The sequence below is a fragment of the Gekko japonicus genome, unplaced genomic scaffold (assembly GCF_001447785.1).
Source record: "Gekko japonicus isolate JY-2015 unplaced genomic scaffold, Gekko_japonicus_V1.1 scaffold774, whole genome shotgun sequence".
Lineage (NCBI taxonomy): Eukaryota > Metazoa > Chordata > Lepidosauria > Squamata > Gekkonidae > Gekko > Gekko japonicus.
Genome location: NW_015163625.1, coordinates 294,009 through 309,520, shown reverse-complemented (window position 1 = coordinate 309,520; position 15,512 = coordinate 294,009).

The following is a 15,512-nucleotide window of genomic DNA, read 5'->3' as shown; positions in this document are numbered from 1 at the left end:
TACCTGTAAGTTTTCTCCATGAAGAAATGGCTGCTTTGGGGGTGACAGTGGTAGAAGAGAAAGGGTCACTTCCTCCATACTCCAAGATCCTGATTTGATTTTTCTGACCTGCTCATTGCCCTCCAGCCATCTCATCTCCTTTCCCATCTAAAACAAATACTTGGAAAAGGTTGAATATTTGAAACAGCCATTTAAAAGGTGTTGTGTGTTGCTGTTCTGTTTCTTTCTCTATTATTTTGAACTTCTTATTCTGCTGATAAAAGGTTTCTACAAGCTCACTATATTGACTCTCCCTTTTCTTGGAACTTGCAATTAAATGCTATTATTTCTCTTCAAACCAACAATGCATCTGCCTGTCAGAATTTTATCCGACTTCCATGTTTTGCCAATGTGCCTTCCAGTAAGTTGTTCATGTTCTGGGAAATGAGTGGGCAGAAAAAGCACTCAAACAGAAGATAAGCATAAGAACAACTCTCTGCCAAGTTGAAAAGGACTCTGCTTCAGACACATAGTTTGAGTTTTAATCCTGGTCAAAGTTGTCAGTAATATAACTACAAAAGGTACGGGATGTGTTCCTATTAGAAATCAGAGATTTGCTGTTTTCTCAGGTTCTTTATTTCAAAGCTGTTTTCCCATGCATCCATCCCTGCATCTGTTCAAAACAAAATAGAACAGAAAATTTATTTTTCAGAGCAAAGATGCTTTTGAGTGCTGACATTGATGTTTTATTGCAATTGGAAACCAGCAGACATTTAAATAAAGAAGGGATCAGAAAACAAAATCAAAATTATATAATTTCTACAAACCAAAGATTTTTGTCCACATGTCAGAGCTCTATGTGACTAACTCATGGACAGTTCTCTTTAGCTTGTTAATGATCTATATATAGCTGATCTGAAAATTTAAAATTTAAATATGAAATCTGTAAGTCAACTGAATCTACTAGCTAAGTATTCACTTATTGAAGGTAACAGAATCTTCTGAAACTTGGGATGTTTGTAAATATCTGGAAGCAGGAATCTTTTTGCTCTTTCTAGGGTACATTCAGCTGAGCATTTCATTTATATCAGTTTTGCTTTAATTCCATTTCAGGCCCCAAAGACAGGAGCAGCTCTGTACATAGAAAACAATGCACATTTCTCTTATATTCCAGTTGTTTTCATAGAATCATAGAAGGGACCTCCAGGGTCATCTAGCTCAATCCTTTGCACAATGCAGGAAATTCACAAATACTCCCCCCACACACATACTCCCAGTTGTGCATAACTTCCTAATAAAATGTTCCTTGGTTGCCTAAGTTCTAAAACTTCATAGGCTCCCCAGGTAACTGGGTTTGAGAAAGTCAAATAAAAGGATGTACATTCATTTCCAAACTAAAGCAAGAACAAATGAACAAATTTCTTTTCCTGGTGCCTGGCAGTCTGGTTTAGAAAGTTCAAAAAGAGGGGGGGAATGGGCAGGAGAGGCATTCACAGCCATTAGAGCCTTAGATTGATTTGCCCTAGTCCAACTTCAAAGGAAGCTCGAGGGTGGATTGGCCGGCTAGGATGCAGCCATCCAATGGGAAGGCAGGCAGGCAAGACAATTATTCCTCCTTCACCTTGTGTTTCAGCTTTTGCCGCTTGCTGCCAACTCACCCACCCACCCTTGATATCATGGTACTAGCCAGTTGCCATTTGGGGCCAAGCATAAATTTTGGGAGCCCTCTTTCTGACCGGCCCTTGGCTAGGGCCATTTTTTGCCTGTTTTGTGATGTCCAGGCTGGTGGTAGTAATGGTTAAGAATTAAATAAATAATTGAATTTAGGATTATGTAGGCCTGGTCTTTGACTGTCTAGGCTATAACTACTTTAGCAAAGATAAGGGTTAAGTGGTGAGTGCCCTGAGCCATTGGACGTGATGGAGGACTTATCCTAAACAGATTATCATTTGCTAGACAGTGGGATGCGGCTTGGGAAGGAGTACCTTTAGTGCTGAGCAACATATTTCTGAACCTGGTAGTGGTTTAATGGCACATCTGGGTAGGGGGCTGGGATTGGGCACTTCTTAACACTCTATGTGTTGCTGAGTTTGGAGGCAGGGTGGATTTGCCAGAACAAAGGCAGCCATGGATAGTGTTGTGTAGTGGGTTCGACGCATCGAATGATCAGGAAAAAGAGTGATAGTCAGCACATGTTTACTTGTACACAACATAACACAGTAAATACCAGCCAGTTGGCCAACTATATACAGTCCCCTTGGCCCACCCACAGGTCCTATTGGAGGGTTTAAACTTCCCACCAAAGTCCCTATTGGTGACCACTAGAGGTTTCAGGATCCTAGTCCCTGTTGTCTCTGAGAACCAAGCTCTGGTATGAGTTGCTGGCACCTGGTGGCGGTCAGCAGACATAACAGATAGGCTGCCTAGCACAGCACACCTTCAATTAAATAGTAGCATAATTAATTGATGATGTAGATCAGTGCAGATTTGAATAAATTTAAATAAAATGGTTAAACCCATTGTCGTCTCAAGTCTTCATTTGGGTATTGGAGCAAGAGTTGAACTTTCTAAAAAGCTGATCATACAACAAAAGAGAACTGTGCTTAGTGTTCCTGTCCACACACCCTCCAGCAACTATTGCTAGATCAACAGCAGAGCGCAGAGGTGTCCTTGTTTCCATTTCTAGAATAGAATTTTAATTATGCTTCTTTTACTGTCACAAAGATCACCATGATGATTAATAGAAAATTGTGTTGAAATGTCTTTATGCCCTTTGTTTCCACAAATAATTAAGGATTCAGTGATTTAGGTACTAACTGTCTCCCTCTATCTGGCTTCCCCATTTCCCCACTGTCTCAATGCCAATCTCTCTCTATCTCAATAGGCAAAATCTGCATTCTCCTTTATCCCACCCACAGCCTTGGTGCCAGGCAGATGCACTTCCCAAGAATTCTGAACCACCCCATCACTTCCACCATATGGCATTCATTCAACCCACAGATTTCTCCCTGTCTCTCTGTTGCTCTTGCCACATTTAAGCTTCATTCAGTATCCTTGCAAGTGCATACTTCTCAAAACCCCTGCTGAATTCTCCCTCCTTCACCATCTTACCCCCCACCACATGCTTCTTCCAACTTCTGCCTCCCCTGCACTTTAATCCTCAACCTCTAAGGCTCCTCACTCTCTTTATTCACGTTGGGACACTTGCTACACATTACTCACAGACTCAAGATATGGCTAGTACAGGTTCCCTGAGTTGGTTCTTCCCAGCTTTTTCACTCAGTCTCACCCAATTCTTCTTCTTACTATAGCCCATACCCCACATGGCCTTTGTACACACAGATGCCATGATCCCTGGCATAAATGTTCTTCATGATCATAGAGAACTCTCTCTTCCTTTTTCACAAACATAAAAGCTGTCTGGACCCAACGTATAGTCATTGCAACGTACTCCTTTGGGCTGGTAATTTTGCTAGTTATGCTTCTTGCCCTATGAAGACAATCATGTTCAGAATCCCACTGAAATGCCTCCCCCAGTCAGCTATCCTCTGTAGTTAGGGTTGCCAACCTCCAGGTTGGGCTTGGATGGAACTGAGATCCCTCTCACTATCGAACCCTGCCCTCCCCAGGCTCCACCCCCTAATCTCCAGGAATTTTCCAACCTGGAGCTGACAATCCTATCTGTAGCCAATAAAAATAATTCTGCTGAATTAGAATTGCCTCCCCTTCATTTCCTTCAGTATCACTTCCAAACACATGAGCCTTAAAAGTCCTGTAACCCATGTCTGGAGGTAGGCATATGAAGGCCACATGTGTCTTTTTTGTTTTTTTCCTGGGTAATAGTGGACTCATCCTTGGAAACTGTCAGTGGGTATGTTTTTGTGTCTATCCCCCATCTTCACTCTCCTTTATACAAATGTTGAATTTATGCCCAACAGTTACCCAGATTTAGATGATTAGGCAGATTTTTCTGCCTAAATGGAAATAAAACGAAGAATTATATTGTGCAGGATTTTCCTTGGAAGTCTCTTTAAACATTTAGATTTGAATCCAACAACACCTTAGAGACCAACAAGATTTTGGAGAGGTCTAAGCTTTCAAGAGTTAAAGCTCCCTTCATTAGATCACCATACATTGGAATGTCCTCAGCAAGTCCTTGCTGCCCTTTGCTTGTATGTCTCTGTTCATCAGCCAACATGGCATGTTACAGTAGAGCATGAAGTATAATGCTCACCAGAAATCCACAAACACAATGTTAAAAAAGCTATTTCTTTGCTATTTACTATCACAATGGGAAGCTTCCCCTACCCCCCTTCTTTTCAAGGAACTGTTCTGTCTCTTTCTGATGTTTTGTCCTGGTTTCTTGTGATAAGACTTGTATTAAATGAAAAGTCTTTTCAAGAATATCCCAAGAGACTGTCAAAGCAAAACTTAACTGAGTGGACTGCAGGATTTCCTGGAGTGTCGTTTAGCTGAATGGCTTTTCTTCCCTCCCATCATTCAGTGATATTCAGTTTGTAATTTTCTTTCCTGTCAGTTATATTAAGCAAGACCTTCAAAAATTAAGTAGGAATGGGCTTTTCAATAACTGGGGGGGGGGGATCCCTGACAACGTTATGTTCCAAATCCTAACAATTTGTTTAAAATGGAGCCAGAATCCCAGGGGTCATTTTAGATCTCAAAAAGGGAATTTATATCACTAATGCATAAACTGTATGGTTGCAAAGTAGAGTTATCCAAATAGTTTACTGAGTAAATAACCACAAATCTAAAAATGATTAAATTTAGCCAGCTCAGAGAACAACGTGCCCATCTGCGGTGCTGTTGTTTCTTATAGTTCTAATAATCTACTTTTCACTACTGCCTATCTTTTGTATATGCTACTTTTCCATTTCCAGTCCGGGGGAGGGGGATTATTTGAACAAATATATCATTCCACCTGAGAGACTATGTTGGTATTATGAACGGAAAATAAAATCACATAATAAAAATGAGGTCTGCTTTTAGTCAAAAGCAGAAGCGACTCTTTCTTCTGAGCTCAAATGTAAATTACAAGCCAGGATTGGGATACATTCCTTCCCCATCAGCAAAGCAATCCCAGCAGAATCATCAGGTCTGTGTCTTGTTATTTGTGCTGAGGGAAGTTATGGTCTGTCCTGTTGCTTTTCTTGGCTTCAATGAGATTTATTCTGAGATATATGTGTGCATAGATTTAGAGATTTATAAAGGAGTCTACTAGCACTTAAGCATGTTTATTAGGAAGTAAATCGAACTGAACTCAGTAGGATTTACTTCTGAGTAAGTACATATAAGACCAGGCATTCTCATTCCATCTTATTTAATTCAGAGAAACTGGTCTATATTGTCTTTAAGCTATTCTGTAAGAGATGGTATGAGAATGTTGATTGGAAAAGCAGTCCAAAAGACGAACAGATTTGCCACTATCTGAAGTTGTATGTAGTTATTCTCGTTCATTTGAATGAGGGTGTGCACTTCAAAAAATGTATAAATTTCCTTCTGGAATTTTGGGAGGGCATGTTTTTGGTTGTCCCAAATTTTCGGGAGTGTTGTTATCAACTGAATTTCAAGACCATTGTTTTTAGTGCCATTTTTCCTTACCCATTCACTCCCCCAGACCAGGCAGGAAGAAGAAGAAGAAGAGAAGAGAAGAGATTGGATTTATACCCCGCCCTTCACTACCCAAAGGAGTCTCAGAGTGGCTTACAAACTCATTTCCCTTCCCCTCCCCACAACAGACACCCTGTGAGGTGGGTGGGGCTGAGGGAACTCTGACACAAACTGCTCTTTTTCAAGGACAGCTGTGCCAGAGCTTGTGACTGACCCAAGGTCACATCAGCAGGTGCAAGTGGAGGAGTGGGGAATCAAACCTGGTTCATCTCAGATTAGAGTCTGTGCACTTAACCGCTACACCAAACTGGTGTAGTGGTTAAAGGAGAGGGAGGTAGAGAGGGGAAGTATGCCCTGACAAACAGCTGTTTGGCAGTTCACATGTCCTTTAAATTTTAAAAGGCCATTATTTTCTGTGAAAAGACCTGGCCTCTGAATTCTGGAAAAAAGATGCACCACCCATAAGAAATAATGGCCCTATTATTTCCTGGACTCCAAGGCCAGGTCTACCTTCATCCCCCAGTTGTTCAGTGTTTACATTTTAAAGTGCATAGAAAATAATGGCTCTTCAAATGTTACAGGGATGATGTACCACAGAACAGCTGAAAGCTGGGACACTCTTCCTCCCCAGTCCTGTGCCTCCCCAAACCCCAAAACACTCCCAAAATTCCACATGATAAATTATCATTACTCTCAGAATATCAGGAGCGTTTTGGATCATTTTGGATACCCCCAAACTGACCAGAAGCAGTGCATTTTCAGGTTTATTTTTTGCTCAGATATATTCAAATGCAGGAGGGAATATGGCATGGTATAGTTTGATCTTGTCATAACTCGGTAGTTTAACTGGATTGGTATTTGAATGGGAGACCACTAAGTAAGGTTCTACAGAAGAAGGCAATGTCTCTTGCTGGGGTTGCTGCAAGTCACTTGCGATGGCACTTACCTACATATGTATATTCAAATGCACATCCCTAATTTGAATATAGGGTACAGTTTTCACATACAAAAGGATGGATTGGTAAGACACACACACACACACACACACAATCACTATAGCAGGAACTAGTATTCCCAAATGATTCATGGCATCATTTGGCTTCCATACTCCTATTTTTCTCCATCCGTTTCAGGGGGGGGGTTAATAGGAAAAAAGCAGAATTTCACAGCATTGTGGCTGCTTCTGATTATGCATCTCATGTTTTAATTTCTCATCATAAATGCTTATTCCCTTACCCCAGAATAATGTATTGGGTGGAAATAAAGAGCCCATCCTTGTTGTTGAAGCCCATCCTTGACTTTTGCCTAGCTCCCTAGAATCCGGGGTTTATTCCTCCCCTCAACATACTTCTTGATGTGTAACACTTAGCCACCAATCATTTAAATAACGAGTAAGTAAACCAGTCAGTCACCAAGGATAATAGAATAACATTGCTTATACAAAAAAGGTTTATCATTTGTAAAGGTTTGCAATAATAACAACATACAAAAGCCAAAAGAAATGGGAAGGGACATAGTCATACACCTCTATTATCTGAACATCTAGAAATATGTCAATACAAGTAAAGCAGGGGCCAGTTTGGTTTCAGTATTTCTGCTTTCATAGCTATATAAAACTAAGTCAATGAATGTTTGGACACTGAGGGTTATTTTATCTCCCCATGTATACATATATTGACCTTCCACTGGAATTGTTGAAGAGCGGGGGAGGTATACACAGTCTTGCTAGTATTAAATCTAAAAATATTTCATTCTGGTGAAACATTCTTTGCATAAGAGCCTGGCATACTGATGCAGCAGTATGTGAGCTGCCATCTGGGAAAGTTCAAGCCACCTTTGAACCTCAGGCATCAAAGATTGCCTATGACTAGCCTTTTGTTCTGAGAAGGCAGCAGAGGCTCCAGTTGCCTGATGTTTTCCTGTGGCTGATCAACCTCGGTTGGAAACGTTTTCTTAACAGTTAACTAAAGACATGAATAAAATACTGTCTATGCAAAAAGAGTGAACTGTGCTTCAATAAAGGACAGCTCTGATGCATCAGTTCATTCCAGACAGATAGAAAAAGACTTAAATGGAGAAAAAAATGGGTAAAAACCTATCTGCAAAGAATGGTACCCCTTCTTAAAAAGCGATCTGTAAAAGAGCTGTGCTAGAGAACTATAATGATGTAGTGGGTAGACCTGTTGAACTCCAGAGAAATGAAGTTGGGTTTCATCATCTGTGGTAAAGTTGGGTTTTATCATCTGTGCTTTCTGCCTTGACAAGAGAAAATGGCTTGGCCTTATGCATTCCACCATGTGCTTCTCATAAGAAAGGTGGAATGACAATGTGGTGGTAATGTAAAAAATATCAAAAGTTACAGCGCAAACTATTTCAGCACTGAAATTCAGCATGTCTTACAATAGCTTTACATCAGCAGGTAACACAAGTTACTTCCTGAAAACATATCTTGAACCTGGAATGGGAAACATCCATTGGCCATTAGCGAAAAGGTCCTGAGATCAGAGCCTAAAGGGTTGTTCATAAGGATGCCTGGAGAAATACATAAGGAAAGCCTGTATCATTTGCTCCATAGTAAGCCAGTTTCATACATACAATCCTATTCATAGGATTCAACTTCTGACATGCTATCGCAAAGACTAACTTTTGAATATGTATAGTGGTGTACCAAAAACCACACCCTATATGTGGTAGGCAGTGTTCCCTCTAAGCTGAGTTAGAGTGAGCTAGCTCACAGTTTTTTATCCTCTAGCAGCCAGGTAAGTTGCAGAGCCCCCCAGCCCAAAACACTCCAGTGGCACCTTTAAGACCAAGTTTTATTCAGGTAAAAGCTCTCCCTCCTCTGCGAGGACAGATCTGCATGCCCCCCCCCAATAGCTAACAATCCAAAACAGTCCAGTGGAGCCTAAGCAGTGGGTGTTGCTCTCTGACACACTTCCAGTGATGTCAGGGGGTGTGGCATATGCAAATAAGTTATGCTAATGAGTTATGCTAATGAGCTCCTGCACCTCTTTTTCTACGAAATGACCCCTGCTTGCCCCTTTACATATTGTAACCATGGTAAAGTTAAAGAGGACCTAAACGATGGCTCTTTTGTCCCTTTCAAGCAGATGTTTATGGGGTTCATGTGGTTTTCTTTTTTTAAATCCACATTAGTCATTGTATGTTTACAAACCAGGAGTTTGTTTTTATTCCTAGTTATTCAGCACAGAGTTAAAAAGATGGTTTTGTGCATGTGGTGTGCAATACAGTCATTACATAATTGTCTGAGATGTACCTGGAATAAAAAGATCTTGAGCTTTCCCAATACCATTTTTTTTTAACAAAGCTGCTTTTGAAAATGTCTGGAGAAGTATGTTTAGGCAAAATCACATTGCTGCTTAATTTTTAATGATTTCTTATAGAGAAAGATGAGGCTTTTGGGACCCCAGGGATTCCCCTGTTAGTATTTCAGTCATGATAATATACCAGACCAATTGGGTGTGCAACATTTGTTTTCTTTTCTTTATGCAAAAGACAATTCTTTTGAAATAAATGACACATTGCCATATTGAGACCGTGAAACCCAGGGCTTAAATGTTAATGAAAAGTAGTTTGTGTATGCACATCAGGGTACACTGGCCACTGCTCCAACTTCATATTCATCATAGCACTGATAGCAGTATTTAACTTATCTTGATCATAAGATCAAGTAAAAGAAAAAATAATGAAAAGTATTACAATATCTGCAGTTGTCAGGTAGCCCTGTCATGGCACTGGTATGTGGGGGTGGTGCTGTCCTCCGCATTGGCTTTTGCTTCTGGGGGGGTAGTTCGAAATCACTGTAAGTCAGAGGCCAATATACTACAGGCCATTCTTGACACAAGCTGTATACTCGTTCTTTAGTTATGGACTACCAATAAAACCACTTATCTTCTCAAGAAGCCTGGGGGTGTGTGTGTGGTGTGCCCCTGCTAAGGAACTTGACAACAGTAGAACAAAGAACATAAAGGTAGATTCAACATCAGTCCACAATTATGGATATATCTGCCCATCAATCACCAATTTTGACCACTTTGTCTGTGGTACCCATCATTAGGGGTGTGCATAACAAAATACCTGGGTGGAAAGAACAAAGAACATAAAGGTAGATTCAACTTCAGTCCACAATTAAGGATATATCTGCCCATCAATCACCAATTTTGACCACTTTGTCTGTGGTACCCATCATTAGGGGTGTGCATAACAAAATACCTGGGCTGAGATACACATGGAAATTGTCTCAGGTCATTACCATGTTTTTCCAGAATGGTATTAGGAATCTGGGATTCTTAGTGGAACAAAACTACTGTGCCTAAAGAAATCCATTTTATTTTTGAGTTTAGATGCTGCTAGCAGGTTACAATATGTGTTCATGTTCTTCCTTGTTTCCATTAGTTTCTTGAGCAATGGCATTTCTCCTTTCCAATTGGATTCTTCCAAGGGAGGACAAAAACTGCTTTCAGCCAATCAACTTTCAGCCAATCAACTTTCAGCCAATCAACAAGCCACAGAGAGCCACAGTTCTCTTTTCCTCCCCCCTTTGTGGGTGGGAAGGTCTTCTCTGGCTGGGTAAATAGACAGGTGGGGTGGGATGTACTAAAAGAAATTGTAACATCCATTGGGAACAACGGGAGATGGCTGAAAGCCCACTGGATATAACGAAAGCCAGGAATTCCAATTGACTTGCATGGGCTCCATTGAAATATATTAAAGAAAACAAAAGTTGCAACACAAATGTGGAATGGATTTAGAGGGATCTGCCCTGGGCCTGAAATGGCAGAACCCAGAGTGGAATTATGGTTTCAGGGTCCAGATAGACAGCTCTTGGAATGGAATGACAGGACCTCAGAGTGGAATGATGGTACCTGAAACCAAAACTGCTGCTCTGGGACTATAATAACAGCCCCCAAAATGGAATGACAGCCTTTGGGGAAAGTGTTTTTTCATTCCAATCCCAGAACACTTCTACTACTGCTGTGTCATTCCAGTCCCAGAACACTTCTGCTGTGACAAACCCCAGAGTGGAGTTGATACCGGAAAGAGAATGACTGTCCCTGAAACCAAATCAGATGCTCTGGGACTAGATTGACAACCCTCTGAATGTAATGAGAGCCTCTGGGGAAAGAGGTTTGAGGAGGCGACTAAAGCTGATAATGTTATTAAACTGGGAGACTTCAACTACCCTTACATTGACTGAGTAAACATGTGCTCAAGTCATGCTGTAGAAATGAGATTCCTACACATCATAAATGAATGTGTACTGGAACAGTGAATTCCAATTGTTTTCAGTGGAGTAGTGATCTTGGACTTGGTTCTGACTGGGTCTCAAGACCTGGTGAGAGATGTAGAGGTTGTTAACATCAGTTAGGAATAGTGACCACAATGCTATTAAGTTCAGCATTAAGATCAATGGAAAGTTACCCTAAACTGTAACTTTTGATTTCAAAAGAGGGAACCTTACAAAAATGAGGGGAATAGTAAAAATGAAGCTGAAGGGGAATCACAAGAGAGTCAGACCCCTAGAGGATGCTTGGAATCTTTTTAAAACCACACTAATTGAAGCAGAAGTGTGTTTGCACATGAAAGCGTATACCTTGAATAAAATTTTGTTGGTTTTAAAGGTTTCACTGCACCCAAACTTTGTTCTGAAGTCCAAGTAAAATGCATTCCATAGGTTAGGAAAGGCACTGCCAAGTCTAAATGAAGGCCTGTATGCTTAATAACGCAAGTCAAGGAAGCTATGAAAAGTAAAGAGGCTTCTTTTAAGAAGTCACAAACCAGCCCAAGGAAGCTATGTTCTTTAAAGAAGTCACAAACCAGCCTGGACATATAGTTCAGAAGTGTAAGAACAGCTGACTGTCTACTGTCCCTTCACACCCTGGAGAGATGCATAATTTAGGACAATGAGTTTCCCAAGACTCTATTGACTCGCCTTGAACTAATCTCATCAACACTCAGTCTCACTTCCTTGCACCCATTTACCTTAATTAAACAACACTTAATTTTATCCTCCAAATTTAGTAGTTTTCCCCATCTGGTACTAGCAGGGACATCAAGCCCTTTTCACACCTGTAGTCCACCTCAGAAAAATCCATCAAGCCTCTCCTATCTTTTTTTCTCTACCTCCGAAAAGCCCATTAAGTTATTGTTTTTCTGGCAAACATGTTATACCTGTCAGAGAGCACATTTTGCTCCATATCAGAAGGCAGTCTGCTTCCCAGCAGTGTGTGTGGCATGCACCTTGGATCCTGCACATACACCCCCACTTTGTTGGGCTCCCTTCTCCTCACAAAACGCTGGTTGTTTTGCTGCTTCCATGGACCTCTTTCTTTGAAACTGGTAATTATTGGCCTCCCTGAAACTGCTTTCCCCCCTTTCTTCCCTGTGTTTGTCTTAGCTAGTTCTCGTATGTATGTTCTTTTTTGTGCATTTTGTTTTTTTTCTTTCTCTTTTTAATAAAAATTTTTCTGGTTAAATATCTGCCTGGTTTATTTTGAGAGTTCTCTTAAGGGAAAAAATCCCCATAAACATAAGTGGAGAATCCCATTTACCCCTCTCACTCTGCCTCCTTTAAGCTAATTCCCCCAACTAATTAGGGGAATGCCTCTTTGGGTAACAAGTAGTGTGTGCTATGCATTACTCACATAACTTTCTCTTTCTCAGGAATTATTTGTTTCATATTCTCCAAATTATTAATGCTCCAGGCAGATCTCTCTTGGACACTGTGTTCCATTAAAACAACCTTCATTGTGAAGCTGTGAAAAAAATAGCTTCTGGTAGTGTTACCCCCATAGTCTAGCGTTTGTTTTGTAAGCATCCAGCCTATTTCATTTCATTATTTTTTTTGCCTGCACATGCCAAAATTCTTTATCCCCAGCAAATCTGAATTAGTCATTTATTATTTACTTTGTTTTGGGGCATTTTGACAAGCAATTATATAAGATTCTGTGTCAGATGAGGAAGAAAATGCTTCTCTGGAAACAAAATAGGTAGAGAAGCTGAATAGACTTGGTTTTGCTTTTAAAGCTTGAATAGACTTGGTTTTGCTTTTAAAGCTGCAATCCACAAATATCTTAAACCAGTTGTTGCATTCACTTAAACTAGTGTGATGGTGTTGATTTCCACAAAGCTATGCTGGATTCAGCATTCTGTGTATTGTATTAGAATTTTCTTGTCATGTGTGGTGTTCAGAAAGTGGATAATTTTGTCCCCCTCTCATAACACTAAAAAACAGATTTAATGAGATTAAAAGGCAGTAGATTCAAGACAGACAAAAGTGCTTATCACACAATGCGTAATTAATTCACTGCCACAAAATGTGGTCATGGCCCTTAGTTTAAATGGTTTTAAGTGAGTCTATCTGCCTGAAGAGAATCTCCATGTCCAGGGGCTCCGAATACCTCTTTCAGTACTAGTTACTAGTGGGTGCCGGTGGCAAGAGCTATTGCTTTCAGACCATGCTTGTGGGCTTCCTAGAGGCGCTTGTTGGCCACTGTGGGAAACATGAAGCTGGATTAGATAAACATTTGGTCTGATCCATCAGTGCTCTTTTAATGCTTTTATGCTTACACATTTGATGTACCCTGAGGCATTTGAGTTTGAGACAGACAGTCAATATTCAAATCATTTCCATTACACTGTAAATGTATCTACTATTAGTGTTCTAAATACAATCTAAACCAAAGAAGTTAACTGCAATTCTAGTATGCTCATAATAACTCTCTTCTTCATGCTGAATCTCCCTGGAGTAAGCCAGCTCTCAATTATCTGAATACTTGGTTCATATTTTCTGCTAGTTTGTAACATAACTCATCACTGATATGTTTCCCAAGGCAATATTTTACATTGTTTTGCATGGCGTAATTCTGAACATTCCAAGCTGTGGTCCTTTCCTCCAGCCTTCCCATAGTTCAACAGAGAAAAAAGAAAAGATAAAGGGTTTATCTGTGTATGCCCTTCATTCATTCCATGTAGGGGAATCCTGTTTTGAAAGCTCCCTGACTGTACTTAGATGGGCTGCTGGGAGATAAATTTCTTCCTAATACTTCAAAATCCTGTCAGTGTCACATCGTTTATAGCATACTGTCAGTTTCCTAACCGACCGATTTAAAAGGCCAGTTAGGAAGCTGACATGGAATGCTGCTGCTAAAGTGTTAGCTGATGCTCTTTTATGAGAACAAGTAAGCGAGGAAGTTGCATCTCTGCCATTCTATATAAAAGCAGACATTTTTAAACAGGTTCTCCCCCACACACACACACAGTGCAGACAAAAACAAAATTCTTCTATGAAACCCTAATGTGAACATCTGTTTGTTACACCAGTACTCAGAATATCTGGGCCCTTCTACAGAGGGGGAAAAATACAGAAGGATATAATCAGTAACCTGGTTGTGACTGGTTGAAAAGAGCATAAAGAAATGGGAGCTGTCTGAGTCAATAGAGTTTTCTAAAATTCTTTCAGCTTTGGAAGTTACTATGGACTAACACATTGTTCCTTGAGCCACACTGGCATCTAGTGGTGATAGGCTGAGATGATTCAACCCATCAAAAGGCTATGTGGGCATCATAACATTCAAGTGTATATATTTACAATAGCCTTGTTCCCAAGATAAATGGAATTAATAGTGGTACTCTGTTCAGAACTGGCTACAACAATCATTTATGAACTAAACTATTCAAGATGGCTGTGAACAACTACAGAGGATTCATAGGACAGTTACAAATTGATACAGACTGCAATCCTAAGGATACTTATTAGGAATGAACAGTGCAATCTTGTGCAGACAGACATAGTTTCCCAGTGTGTTTCGTGTGTATAACTTGCAAGGAGTCCATTCTATAGACTTTTGAATCTGTGCCTGACATTCCCAAAAGCACTTTCCTGGGGGCATCTTCTTGGGGGAGGCATAACTTGGACCCCCTAAATCTAATCTGCACATAACTTGGAAGGCATAGAGAGGAGCATCACAGAGAGGTGACCTGTGAGTTTGATTGTCTCTAGCTTGCATAGAGTCCATTCTATACATTACTGAACTTCCTGAACCTGCACCTGTTATTTCCCCAATGAGAACCTTCCTGGGGGTTCCTTCTTTGGGGAGGACGGTTTACTTGGACCCTGTAAATCCAATCATTACCAAAACTGGAGGGCAGGTAGATCCCCTGTGAGTTTGGTGTCTCTAGCATGCCAGGGTATGTGTGTTCTACCGCACCATGTACCTCACAAACTGAACCAGTTCATTTGGCACCTAAAAGTTTGTGACAGTTCATGGCTCACAAACCAGGCACTAAGGAAAAGAAAGGGGAGAAAAGACTGAACCTAAAACCTAGAATTCAGAACCTATAAAGGTTAGTCAAGAATAGAAGAGGGCCAACTCTTAAAATCTAATTATGAAACCTAAAAAATATACATGTATTTATTAAACACAAATTAAAATAACGAATAAGGGGCCATTCATACCTCATATACAAATATAAAAACATACAAAGGCTGATTAAATAGACCTAACGCGTTTCGGCCTTTACAGGCCTTCCTCAGAGGTCTAATACAAATAGAACATGTTGGCTGATATGTAAAAATATATACAATCATACATATACAGAATATGAAATAGAGACCAGAAAACAATTGTTCCAAAGTTTAACCACTGGGCAAAGAAGAGAAATACAAAAATACAAATGAACCTTCCAGTGCAATCACATGTCCAGTAGTACTTCTCTCTGGTCAACTTATATATTCTCCTGAGCTTGTACAGCCAAATGTTCCCAATGAAATGTTTCTTAAGTTAAATGTTCCAAACCCTGAGTTAGGATTTCAAACACATGGACAGTAAATAATCCAAAAGGCAAAAAGGGAAATCCATGTGCTGCTGTGGCAGATGGGAATC